We start from the raw sequence: 12,878 nt of genomic DNA on the forward strand, positions 1-12,878 counted from the left end.
AGTATATCAGGAGTACTGAAAGGCTCCAACAGGCAACCAACATGATTTTTATAATAAGGAGAGAATTAACAGATTTTCAGGGAAGTGGTATTTTAAGGGAGACTCGCTAAAAACTCACAACTGAAAGAAAACAAAACAAGCACTCACACAGAAAGAACATACCACATGCTGAACAGGATAAATAAGATAAAAATAAATCCAAACACACAAAGATTATAGTAAAATCACAGATCTACAAGATTTAAAAAAACGGAATTAGTCTCAAAGAAGTAATATTTTAACTGACAGAAAACAGTCATGAGCAGCATTCAACGACAGTGACAGTGGGCCATACTCAGAATTTAATATTGGAGATTATTTTTGATAAATTAGTTGAATTATTGAAGTTTTGTTGGATTCTAGTCAGAAGACAAAATTGGTGGGAAGGTGTCAGACTATATTAACAAGCACTGAATTTGGTTTTAAAATATGACACTGAAACTAATGACTGGGTAAAACAAAATGATGTTTCCTTATTTGGAAACAATCAGGAACTGATTGTTTAAGTTGATATACATTAGAAAATGTAAGGGCTATCCCACTCCTCCACTGAAAGTGATTTTATAGATATCACACTGTCTCTGTGTTTTTATATTAAAGAGTCATGTTGTCATCTTCTACTGGGCTGCTATTGTTGGAATATGGTTTTTCCTCACCAAAAGTCATACTGAAACTTAATTCTGTGGTGTCATGATGGGGGCCCATAAAAAGAGCTCTACCCTTGTGACAGTGTTAATATAGTTCCAATGAGGGTTGGCAAGCTATCATGAGAATGGGTTGCTACAAAGCCAAAGTTCCCCTTATGTTTCCTCTTTCATCAATGCCTGCTTGCCACCATTTTCTAAGCTAAATTGAAGCAACATGTGGCCCTCACCAGAAGCCTGCAAGATCATGAACTTTCCAGGATCCAGAACTATGAGCCAAACTAAAATTCTTTTCTTTGTAAATTACCAAAAATTACACATTCTGTTATAGCAACAGAAAACAAAGTACAACATGGCCTTAAGTGCAACATTGCAATGGACTGACGGTGTCTCTCCAGGCCTGGTCTCATACTTCTGGCCTCTAGAACCTTGAGAGACAAATTTCTGTTGCTCTTAAACTATTCATTCTATGGTTTTTTATTATGGTAGCCCAAATTGAGTGACAGAAACACAAGGACAACTCCATTCTCTCTGAAATACACTCTCTTCTCTTGCCTTCTTGGGTCCCACTCTTACCTGCTCACCTTTGATACAAGGGCACAATAACTGAACAGCAAACTTGTAGATATTTTCTAGCAAAGTGAAAAATCAGTTAGTGGTCTCTGACTATGCTTCTGCTGCTTGTCACATAGTTAACCCGCTAAATTCAGTCAGCCTGGACTGTTCGGATCTCACTGCTTCTCTTTGATGGTGTGTTGGGTCAATTTGACTGAGTCCAGCTTGTGTTTTTTCTAAGTTAGAAGAATATATATTGTTTCCAACTTGCTTCAAGGACTTTACATTTGGGACAGACTAGCCCAGTCAAGAACCATTTTAACTCTTCTTGTTCTGCTGAAGCCCTCTTGTCACCTCCAGGATGTTCCTATATTATGGTAAATAATTTCTTTTAAGTAAATCTATTTAGAACTAGCTTGCCTGACAATATGTGACTTAATTCACGTAACCAATCATGTAATAACCTGCCATCAGATTTGAACTTCCTGCTTGCAAAATGTATTTAAACTGCATTTTTAGGTGCACCATGGCTGGTGATTTGGAACTGATTCCCATCAGCCTGCCAGTGTTAGATCATAAAATTTTATCTTCTAGATTCCTTGGTGCAAAGAGTCTTCCATTTGGTTTAACATTGGTTTTTCTATAAAAATTTCACTGTTTACTTTTTTCTCTTTCATGCCCCTCCCCCCACTTTTTTTTGTCTTTTTGAGACAGGGTCTCATTATGCAGTTTAGGCTGGCCTTGGGCTCACTTTGTAGCCCATGTTGAGCTTGAACTTGCAACAATCCTCCTGCCCCAACTTCCCGAGTGCTCAGATTACAGGACTGTGCCACCACATCCAGCTTGTGGTTCCCTTTTCATCTCCCTCACTTTTAAAGTTTGTAGGAGCATAGTAATCTATGCCATGAACTCATTTCTTTGATGAAATTATACTTTTTTAGTGTATCTTCCAGCTTTCTATATAAAATTATCAAATTTACATGACCAGTTAGATTTTCTTGAATTCAGGACTACCTATCTGAAATCCGACTACCTATCTGATAATCTAACTACCTACATGACAACTCCACTTGGCTTTCTGAAACTTAACATATCCTAATCTGACTCGTTTCTTCCAAAACTTTTTTCTCCTTAATTAACAACTCTCTTAATTTTAGTGAATAAAAAGGCTCACCCTTCTCTGTATTCAGATGAAAGACTTTGGACTCATCTTTGAGTCCTCTATTTCATCTGCATCCCATGTCAGCAGATCAGCAGGTGAGGCCTCTGCAGTCCTTCAGTTTCTACCACTTCCCATCGGTTATGGCTTGTGTCTGGATGTTCCCCCAAAGCCTCATTCAATCACAGAGTAGGCTCCTGGAATTTGTCACTGAATTATGGTTCAATGCTGGAATTATGGATGTGAATGCTACACCCACCCTAGAGGGTGTGTGACCTACACAAAATATAAGGGAAAAAAAGGTCTTCTCTCTGTGCTCCTCCTCTTTTGCTCTTGTTGCTTTTGTAGTCTTCTGCCACCATGAAAGGTTGCCCTGTGCCATGCCACCTGTTTTGGAACCAGCTGATTATGGACTGATTATCTCCACAAACTGTGAGTTTATAAACCTTTCCCTCTTTAATTTGGGGTGTTGGGTATTTGGGCTCAGCAACATGAGAAAAGTAACCAACATACCATGTCTTGTCACTTCTATTCCATTCCATTCTGTTCACAACACAGTGACGAGGGTGTTCCTTTTCAAACATAATTTGGAGAATTTCAACAAATAATATTCCACTTAAATTTGCTCAGAAACTCTCAGAGACTTCTTATCTTATTCAGCATAAAAGCCAAAGTTTCTGCAATGCAGTCTCTAATTTCTTGTCTGAATATATCTTCTTTTTCTCTCATCCTCATTCACTCTGTTTGATCCACAGTGGCCTCCTGGCTACTCCTCATTCCTGTCTGGAATCGTCATGTGGGCTTTTGCATTTATTTCACAATCAGAGCTTGACTTTTTCATGTCTCTTTTGAAGTATTACATTCTTGGTTGAATCTTCCATGACTGTCTTATTTAAAACCACAACACCCTCACTCCATCCCCAGCATGATTGGTACATTTTCCTGTTTAGCTTTTCTCAATCTTAAGTATTATTAATGATACCCTAACGTCTTGCATATTTATCTAACCAATTAGAAGGCATACTCCATGAAAGAAAGATTTGTGTTGCTTTCTTCATAGCTATAACATAGAGAAGGCCTACATAAATATTTGTAGAATGATGACTTTTACAAGTATTCCCTTTAATAAGAGAATAGTGAAATATTTCACATTCAGCATTCAAAACTTTTAATTTCCTAGCCAATACAATTACATTAGAAGAAGTGAGTAAGAGCTTATGAAGAAACAATAATTTTTTTATTTCTAAGTGATATTATCTACAAAAAAATTCTTGGAACCTTGAAAATGAGAACAATTCAAAAGAAATACCCTGCTTCCAAAAATCAATACATTTCTAATAGACTGATAGCAATTAATTAGCATATATAAAGGAGAAGCATCACTCAAATAAGTAGCAAAATGAGAAAGAAAGTGCCTAACAGAAGTTGAATAAGAACTTTATGGAAATACTATGAAACTATCAAAAACATAAAACAAGACTTGAATACAGAAATAGGTTGTTTTCTCACGTGAGATGATTGAAATTTTTAAAATGCTGGTTTTCCTAAATCATTTTATCAATTTGGTATGGGTGTCATAAAAATATTGACTCATCCATATAACTTAATAAAGATCTGCTAAAATGTATTTTAAAGAATAAAGGGCAAATATAACTAAAGCATTGCTGGAAAGTCACAGTCCTTGTCTAATAGATATCAATAATATGAAACTATAATAATTAGAATACTAACAGCAATGGCATAGGAAAGAAGTGAACAAACAAGTCAATCATGGCTTAAATTAGAGAATATTTCTGTGTCAAGACTATTCAAAATGATGTGGAGGTGTTAGATTTCTATCAGAAATTTACATCTCTAAATAAACTTCCAATAAATAAAAGACAGGTGTTAAAAACATATAACTAAAAATTTATACACAGACGGAAGGAATGTGAACTGACAAATCTGGTTAAATAACAATATTGAGAAAACCTAAAAACAACATACATAACCTGGTACAAATTCCACTTGCATGTTTATACTGTACTTTGGATAAAATTATACAATTGCATATGAAGACATTAATTACAAGTCACTTAATATCTTAAAATGGAAACAACCCGCTGAACTGAACGCTAATGTCATCTAGAAATTCTTACGCACAAATCCAATCCCTAGTATGATGGTTCTTGCACCTAGGGTAATTGAGTTGTGTGGGTACACTTTTCAGAAATGCATGAGTGCTTGTTCACTCTTTATCCACTGTATGAGGACACAGCAAGCAGGAGGCAACTACAACAGGATGAGGGCTCTCATCAGTCATCAAACATGGTTGGCACCTTGATCTTGGACTTCTGAATCTCCAGAACTGAGAGACAGAATTTTGTGTTAGCCAGGCATTATGGTCAGGAAGCTGAGGCAAAAAAGGTCAAAACTTTGAGCGCAGCCTGGACAACTTAGAAATTTAGCTAAACTTCCCCTCAAAATAAAAATAAAAGTAAAAATAAAAATTCCAATTTAAATAATGATTTAAAAAAAGTGCTGGGAGATGTAGCACAGTGTGAAGACTCTGGGTCCAGTCTCCAGTACTGCAAGGGAAAAAGAAAAAAAAAAAGAGAAATTTCTGTTGTTGGTAAATGGATAATATTTTCTGGTATCACAGTGTAAGCTGAGACAAAAATTGGTCCTGAGACATATAGCTCTGGCATCACAACTTCAAAATGTGGAAGCAACTTTTGAACTTGGTAACAGGCAGAGAGGCTGGCAGAATTTTGAAGCGTATGGCAGAAGAAACCATGAGTAGCATGATTTTAAAGGTAGTTTTGGTGATGACTCATAAAAGAATGAAGAGAACTACAGAGAAAGCTTCCTTTTTAAACAATACTTAAATAATGGCATACAGAACGTTAAGAGAAATATGAACAGTAAATGTCATCCTGAGGGAATGAAGAATATGTTAGAGTTGCATTCCTTTTTTCCATTTTGTCCAGTGGAGAAAAGTCAATTCTTTTATAAAGTGGAAAGAAACCTGGGTGCATTGTGTTTATGTTCTAGTGTGATTTGGAAATGAGAACTTGGTGCGATGAAGTTGGATATTTAGCTGAGGATATCACTAAGCAAAGTTGAAGGAGTGGCTTTGTTTCCATGACTGCTTATAGTAAGATGTGTGATGAGCAGAATGACTTAAAGTTAGAGTAACTAAGTAAAAAGGAGCCAGATATCAGAGATTTGGAAACTTTTCAGTTTACTTGCATTGTAGTAGTGAAAAGACTTGTTCCCAGCACAGTGCTAGGGTGCAGCTTCTTAAAAAGATTAGTAAGTGTATCAACCACAAATTTAATCAGCTGCACAAGCCCATAAAGTGACACTATAAAAGGAAGTGGAAAGAGTTCACTAAAATCTTTTCCCAGTTTGTGGGTTTTCTTTGGAAGTCCTGTAATGTTTACAATGCTTAAGTTTTATTGGTCTTGTTCTCTACTGTTTTGCTCAACTTTATAATACCTAATGAGATAGACAATTCTTTTTAAGGAAACAAGAGACATTATGGTAACCACTGTTGATAACCTTGTACTCTGTTTTTACATCATGTGCTATGTCTATCCTTGGTTTTGACTGAAGGCTTTGTTTTGCCATATTTGACTTTATTCTACCCCCCCAAAAAAGTAATAAGAACTAAGGAGTAATAAAACCCAAAATGTGTAAATTTTGTTGTAAAAAAGAGAAGGAAAAAAAGTGCTCTGAAAGATACAACAGCAAGTGTGTTTAGGGGTGTTAAATAGCTGACCATATTAATGTTTTTGGTTGGATCATTGAACACAACTGTTTGCAGTTTCACTGTTTGAATGTCCACTTTATATGCTTTGATACTGTGACTTGAGCAACTATCTCTAAGATGGTAATATGTAATCTATTAACTGGTGATTTCTTACTTTTTTTTTTTTGTAGTTGTTTTACTTGTACCCTTACACCGCTTTGTTTTGTTTTGTTTTTTCTCTTTTTCCTTTTAAATAAAAATTTTAAAAAAAGGAAGTGGAAAGAGGCAGAAAGGAATGAAGGGAGGTTGGTAGATGTCTTGGATTTTTATAGGATGGGACCATCAAGCTATCTAGCTTCTGTACTCAATTTTCCAAGGCAAGCTAAGAATAACTCCAAAGGTGATTCAGAGGTCAGAAAGGTAAATTTCTTGGTTTCAAATGTGAGGCAAGAGGGGCATCCATAACACTGTGTTAGCAGGCTACATCCCTGCACCAAAGCTATGGGGGAGGAACAACCAGGAGCTGTGGGGCTTGGTCCCTGCCTAACACACTGACCATCTGTCCCCCACACTCACACACTGGCAGGGTTTCTTCTCCAATGGGTCCAAATATGGAATCTCTACTTACTGGTCCTGGATGGCAGAGCATTATCAAAAAGCATCAATTATTTCTTAGAATCTTATGGAGTTTGTTTTGCTAGGCTTTTATTATTTTTTTAAATTTTTTTTAAAGAAAGACTAAACAAAACAGAAAATAGGTAGAAATAATACATATGTTCAGAGGAAAAAAAATAAACAGTAAGAAATCACTAGTTGATGTTTACATATGGTCATTTTACAAATAGTTGTTCAAGATACAAAAATGGAACATGTAAAGTGGGAATTCAAACAGCAAGACTAGAAACAGTTCTGTTCAACTGTCCAACAAAAACTTAGTAATATGGTGGTCAATCCTATATACTTAAACATACATGCAGTTATCCATATCTTCATTTATGGTTAGATTAAACAAACTAAAGCAGGTTAAAATCATTCTGAACAAAGAATAATAGTACTGCTGGATTTCACATCATGACACTCCGTGATCAGCACTGGGTACTGCAGTGTCTTTTTTTTTTAAATTTAATTTAAAGAAAGACTAAACAAAGCAGAAAACGGGTAGAAATAATACATAATTTCAAAGAAAAAAAATAAACAGTAAGAAATCACTAGTTGATGATTACAGATTGTCTTCTTACAAATAGTTATTCATAATACTAAAGTGGAGCATATAAAGTGGGGATTCAAACAGTGAGATTGCAACCAGTTCTGTTCAACTATCCAACAAAACTTAGAAATATGATTATCAATCCTATACACTTACACATACATGCAATTATCTATAACTTCAATTATGTTGAGATTGAATAAACCCAGCAGGCTTAATATCACTCCGAACAAAGAATAATACTATTGCTGGGTTTCACATTATGATACTCCAGGATCAGCACTGAGTATTTTAGTCTCTTTTTCTTCAAAGTATCTGTTCATTTCATCATGTGTCTTAAGATCAGCTCTCATAAACTGTTTATAGATTCTACACATGCATGAATCTTAACATGTATTTCTATCCTTTCTATATTAGAGGGAAAAACAAAACAAAGCAAGACAAAACAAAACATATTCCTATAAACACATGAAACAAAAATAATATAAGACCATTGTACAAAGCATTCTACCATGGTTCCTGTGTTGTCTCTTGTTATCTCCAGTAGAATTGGCTATATTATCAGACATAGTATAATTGAATATATCAGTACATAACAGTACTAATAAAAACACAACTTCGTATATAGTATAGAACTTCAAAAACTGACAGTTATCAAACCAGAATGTGTATCGTAGAGTCTTGTCATCTTCAGTGTAGTTGCCTATACTCAGACTTGATACTATCAATCATATCAGTTTTGAATAAAATCTTCTCTGCCTCATTTGTGTTATGCTCTTTTTTTGCCATCAGTTGTCTGCTTATCTTCTTTATTCTGTCTTCTGCTCCATTCATTGAGGCTTATCTGCCACTGTTCCTGGAATAACTAGTACTTTTCTCTCTCTCTAGAATGCCCTGCAGTATTCTCTGTAGAGTTGAACTGGTGGTTGCGAATTTCCCAAGTTCCTCTTTGTCTTGGAAGCATCTTGCTTCTCCATTAATTTCAGTTTATCAGGGTATATCAGTCTGGGATGGAGGTTATTTTCTTTCAGGGCTTGGAATACTTCACTCGAGGCTCTTCTTGACTTGATGGTTTGTGTCGAGAAGTCTGCCTTTATCCTGATGGGCTTTCCTTTATAGGTTATTTGTTTCTTGTCTCTAACAGCTTTTAATATTCTGTTATTATATTGAATTTCTGGGATCTTATTATATGCCTGGGTGTAGCTCTGTTTTGGTTGTAGGTGGCTGCAGTTCTGTATGCCCCATATATCAGAATATCATTTCCTTTTCCTATGTTTGGGAAGTTTTCCTTAATTATTTCTGTGATTATTTCCTTAATTATTTCTTTGTAGTTCCTTTGTTTGTACCCCTGCTTCTTCATTCACATTCTTTATTCTCCAGTTATAGATCTCCTTATCGTCTTCTAGCCTTTGTATTGTTACTGTTTATTTCCTTGTTATTTTTAAAAAGTTTTCCCTTTCCCACATTGCAAAACTGTCCTCCAGTTTGTATAATCTATCCTTAGTTTCTTTCAAGCTGATTTGGCATCTTTCTATAGAGTTTTTAATTTCCTGGTAATCTCTTTGAATCTGCTTCATGTATTCTATATTTTTTATATTCTTCATCAAATGGTTCTCTCCTTTGAGTTTCTCCCTTCTTCCATCTGTGTCTGCTTGTGGGGTGCTTAGTATCTCTCTTATTAATCTTCTTATATCTTACATTACTTGGCTAAATATTTCCCTTTTGAACTCCTTTATGAGGTCCTGAAGATATCTCTTTATGTCCAGTGGTGCTGTGTCTGATATTGCATGTTTGCTGTTCTCATTCTCCTTTGTATTTACCTGTCCTGGGTCAATGTTCTCAGGGTTAAGACTTGGGGACCTTTTGTTCTTGCTTCCTCTTCCCTTTTTTTTTGCTTCTTCCAGGAGGCCTCAGTTTCTTTCTTCGTTGGTTACAATTCTTCTAAAGCACACTGGCTAGATGACCCTTCCCACTGCCATGTGCTAGTGAGTTGCAGTCAGGGACATCATATACTGGCCCCTCCCCTCTGGATCAATCAATCTGCTGTGGCCTGCACTGTATTACTTTGCACTACCTCCCCTGGGTCATTTAAACTTCTGAGGTTTCACAGGGTTAGTGTGGTTAGTGTGCGCCACTGCTGTAGGCACTTGATTTCGGATAACCTATTAGGTCTCAGCTAGGTCATGTGACCCAAGCCTAGCTCACTCCACCAATCCCATCTGGGAAGGGAACTACTGACAGAATACACTGCTGCCCCTTGTACTTGCCAGTCTTGCCCGGTCCCAGAATGTCGTATGCCTTAGGCCCTTTCTGTGGAAAGGCTCCACTCCCGTCACTCACCACAGGTCGATGCAGGCACCCTGCCAACTCAGCTTTCCGGCTCCCCGACCCGTGAAATCAATGTAACTGCACTTCCAGCGAGTCAAAGTGGCAGGACTTTAGACGGCTCAGCAAGTCGCAGCAGGACCTCGGATTTTCGGCAAGTCGCCTGCTGTGGCAGGAGCACTGATCCTTTAGCTGTTCCAATGATAGCACCAAGACTGTATGTTTGGTTGGTTCTTCTCACCTTAATTTCTTCTTGGGACGAGAGAATTCATCTCCCCCTGTTTGGGGCTCCCCACTCTGAATTATGTTGAATTCTAAGTTGACTATTTCAGATAGCCTCTGTAGCCAGTTGTTATCTATCTGCCATCTTAACCCTGCCATCTTAGGGGCCTCTTAAATTACTAGGGCCTTTTTTTTTGTTTTGTTTTCCTCATCCTTCGTTTTTGGAAGGGCAAGGGCTACTCGATAGGTCTCTGGAGAACCACTGTAATTTGAGAGTATATACATGAATTCCTTTGTTTTATAGGTTCACAGACAAGAATTTTGTCTAAGAATGAACTGTACTTTGAATCTCATTTGTGCCCAATTTTGAAAACAGATGGATCATCTTCTTTAAACTTTATATCTTGGAATTGATTTTCAAACTTTTGGAGCTGCTGGGATGGAATGAATATATATGGAATGTAATGAAACCATGAATTTTAGAACCATGGGCAAAATTTTATAGATGGAATGCTGCATTCCCACCACATTCATCTGTTGAAATGTAATACTCAATGTCATAACATTTGAAGTGTAGCCTATGAGGGAATTAAATCATGGGGGGAAGCTCTCATGGATAAAATAAAGCCCTTATAAAAGAACACTGATCTCAAAACCCAGCCTCCAGAACTATTAGAAATAAATTTAAGTTGGTGAGTAGGCCATCTAGTTGATGGTATTTTGTTATAGCAGCCTAAGCTAAGCTGCAACCACATTTTATTCTTTTCAGAAATATGATTATATATTATATATTACATATATATGTAAATAGCACTTAAAATGAGTAACATATCTGTATGAACCAACTTGAGATTTCCAAAACAATGCTTAATGGAAAAAGTAATGACAAAATATTAAATACAGTATCATTAAAATAATTTGCATGAATATACAGCATAGTAATACCTAGTCACTGGGATAACACATGTAAAAATTTGTAAGAGCATGAAACAAATTCATGACTGGGTATTTTGGGAAGATAATGAGGGAAATGTAATTGGAAAAGAAAGGAATTCAACTTTATCCAATTATTTCTTTAAAAAACCTGAAACAAAGTAAAAATTAATTTTTGTTTACTTGGAACATAGAGCGTAGGAGTATTTGTTTTGTTATCTTTTGTACATATCTTTTTAAAATTTTCTTCTTCAGACACACACACATACGCGCGCGCGCGCGCGCGCACACACACACACACACACACACACACACACACACACACACGGGAGTCCTTATTTATACCCTGAACATTTAAACTATGAAAGACTCAATAGTTTTCTTGAACACTGAATATCCTAACTTTTTCACTGTTAAATGCTCAATTTCAAATAGGAAATTGAAAAAATTCAGGTAAATCTCATCTTTGGTATTCATTTTATTCAGGATAACTCTAAAGATGTGGCTTGAAATTAATGTAGAAAGAAGCAAACATTCATTAGATTTTCAAAATCATCTATGGCTTTTGACTGGCTAGGAAAAATATTAAAAGGAAGTGCTTTTTTGTGCTTTTTTGAGAGAATTTTATGTGTTGTGCTATAAACATCTTCCTTCTAGAAAAAAGATTCGTACTCACTGATTCTTTTGTGTAGATTTTCATACCATCTGGAGCAGATTGCTTCAGTCGTTCTGCCTGATTTATATGTCCCTGAATACCAACAGCTCATCATCTCTTCTGTGTTCCAGTCGAAACTTCTCCTGGGTCTCCTGACATATGGTTACGTTGAAAAACAGTACCCTATAGTTTAGCTACATAGCTGCATCATGTGAAGAATTAGGCTCAGAAACGGCAAAGCAATACCATCTACAAGCACTGCCAAAAGACTGGGCCAACGCAGCTCCTTTGGTAAGTTCCAATCAGCACAAAGAACACAGCCTGCTGGCGCTGGGTGATCAGTGCTGCAGCATTGATTTGTACCTACTTCCTGTGTGCAACTGTAAATATGGTGCAAACAGGGCACTGGCTAGATTTATTTTTTCTGAAGTTCCACTTCAGTTTTGAGCAAAATAAATTTCTTTAATGTCACAAATAAAACATCAAAAATGTTATGCAAATGAGGCAGAATGATGGCCTGACACACTCAAACACTTTTGGATACATGGAGGAAATTCTTTGTCCCCTCTTTTCTAACTTGCTGTGAAAGAAACCATTTAGTTTTATAGCACAGGCAGTGGAAATTGTTCACTCCTTTTCAAAGAAATATGTACCCAGAGGTAAGACTTTAGATGTTCTCAGTGGTGCAGGCCTAGAAAGGGCCTGGGATTCAGGGCAGAGCAGACCAGGCAGGTGTGAAGCTGGCATCCCAGAATGCCACTATCCATCTCTAAATATATTTTGTTTGGCCCTTATACAATGATAGTGAGGTACTGGGGATGCTACCGTGGAATTAATGACCCTTGTATAGTCATGGTCCATCTGATGCTTAAGCAAAATATTAATAAGGAAAATCCACAAAATGCACATAGAAATCAGAGAGGATCATTCCTCCACTGTGCATTTCTTTTATTTTCCAAGGAATTAGAAGAAAATTCTGACCCAATTTCTACCTGCACACAATTTTACTTAGTTATTTCTTCCCTTTTCCTTTGTATCAGATATAGGGAACAAAATCATCTTATAGCTTGAACAATTAAATAAAACAAGATAAAATTTAGAAAGATTAATATGAGGTTGGTTCTAAAATCAACTATCCTAAAACTAGGATGGGTGAAACATGGCTTATTTAGAGGATATGAAAAGTTCTAAGTAATTTATCAAATAGTAATTTCAGTATTAACCGAACAAAGGAGTTGATGGAAAATTGAAAAGCTTTAATAGCAGGATGATTACTGAAACCAATGGGGATAAGTCTTCTCTGGGTTAGTTGGTTAAATACCATGTTCTATTTTCTGTGTGCATGTGTGTGTGTGAGGTTTCATCAGTCCAGGTCGGCCTTAAACTCACTATGTAGCCCAGGTTGG

General features: G+C 36.4%; 1 protein-coding gene across 3 annotated transcripts in view; it reads right to left on the reverse strand.

Annotated features, from left to right (window-relative positions):
• Window positions 1-12,878, reverse strand: part of Rgs17 (regulator of G protein signaling 17) — a 126,956-nt gene that overhangs the window by 37,384 nt on the left and 76,694 nt on the right. The window contains exon 1 of one of the 3 annotated variants that reach the window (XM_063232922.1): window positions 11,494-11,909. The exons of the other annotated variants lie outside the window; for them this stretch is intronic. The gene's annotated coding sequence lies outside the window, so the exon portion shown is untranslated. Of the gene's footprint in view, window positions 1-11,493; window positions 11,910-12,878 lie in introns of those variants that run through there. 3 annotated transcript variants of the gene reach the window in all.

Source organism: Cavia porcellus, unplaced genomic scaffold (assembly GCF_034190915.1).
Source record: "Cavia porcellus strain 051 isolate PalLab524CR breed Dunkin Hartley unplaced genomic scaffold, mCavPor4.1 scaffold_22, whole genome shotgun sequence".
In the NCBI taxonomy this organism is placed as follows: domain Eukaryota; kingdom Metazoa; phylum Chordata; class Mammalia; order Rodentia; family Caviidae; genus Cavia; species Cavia porcellus.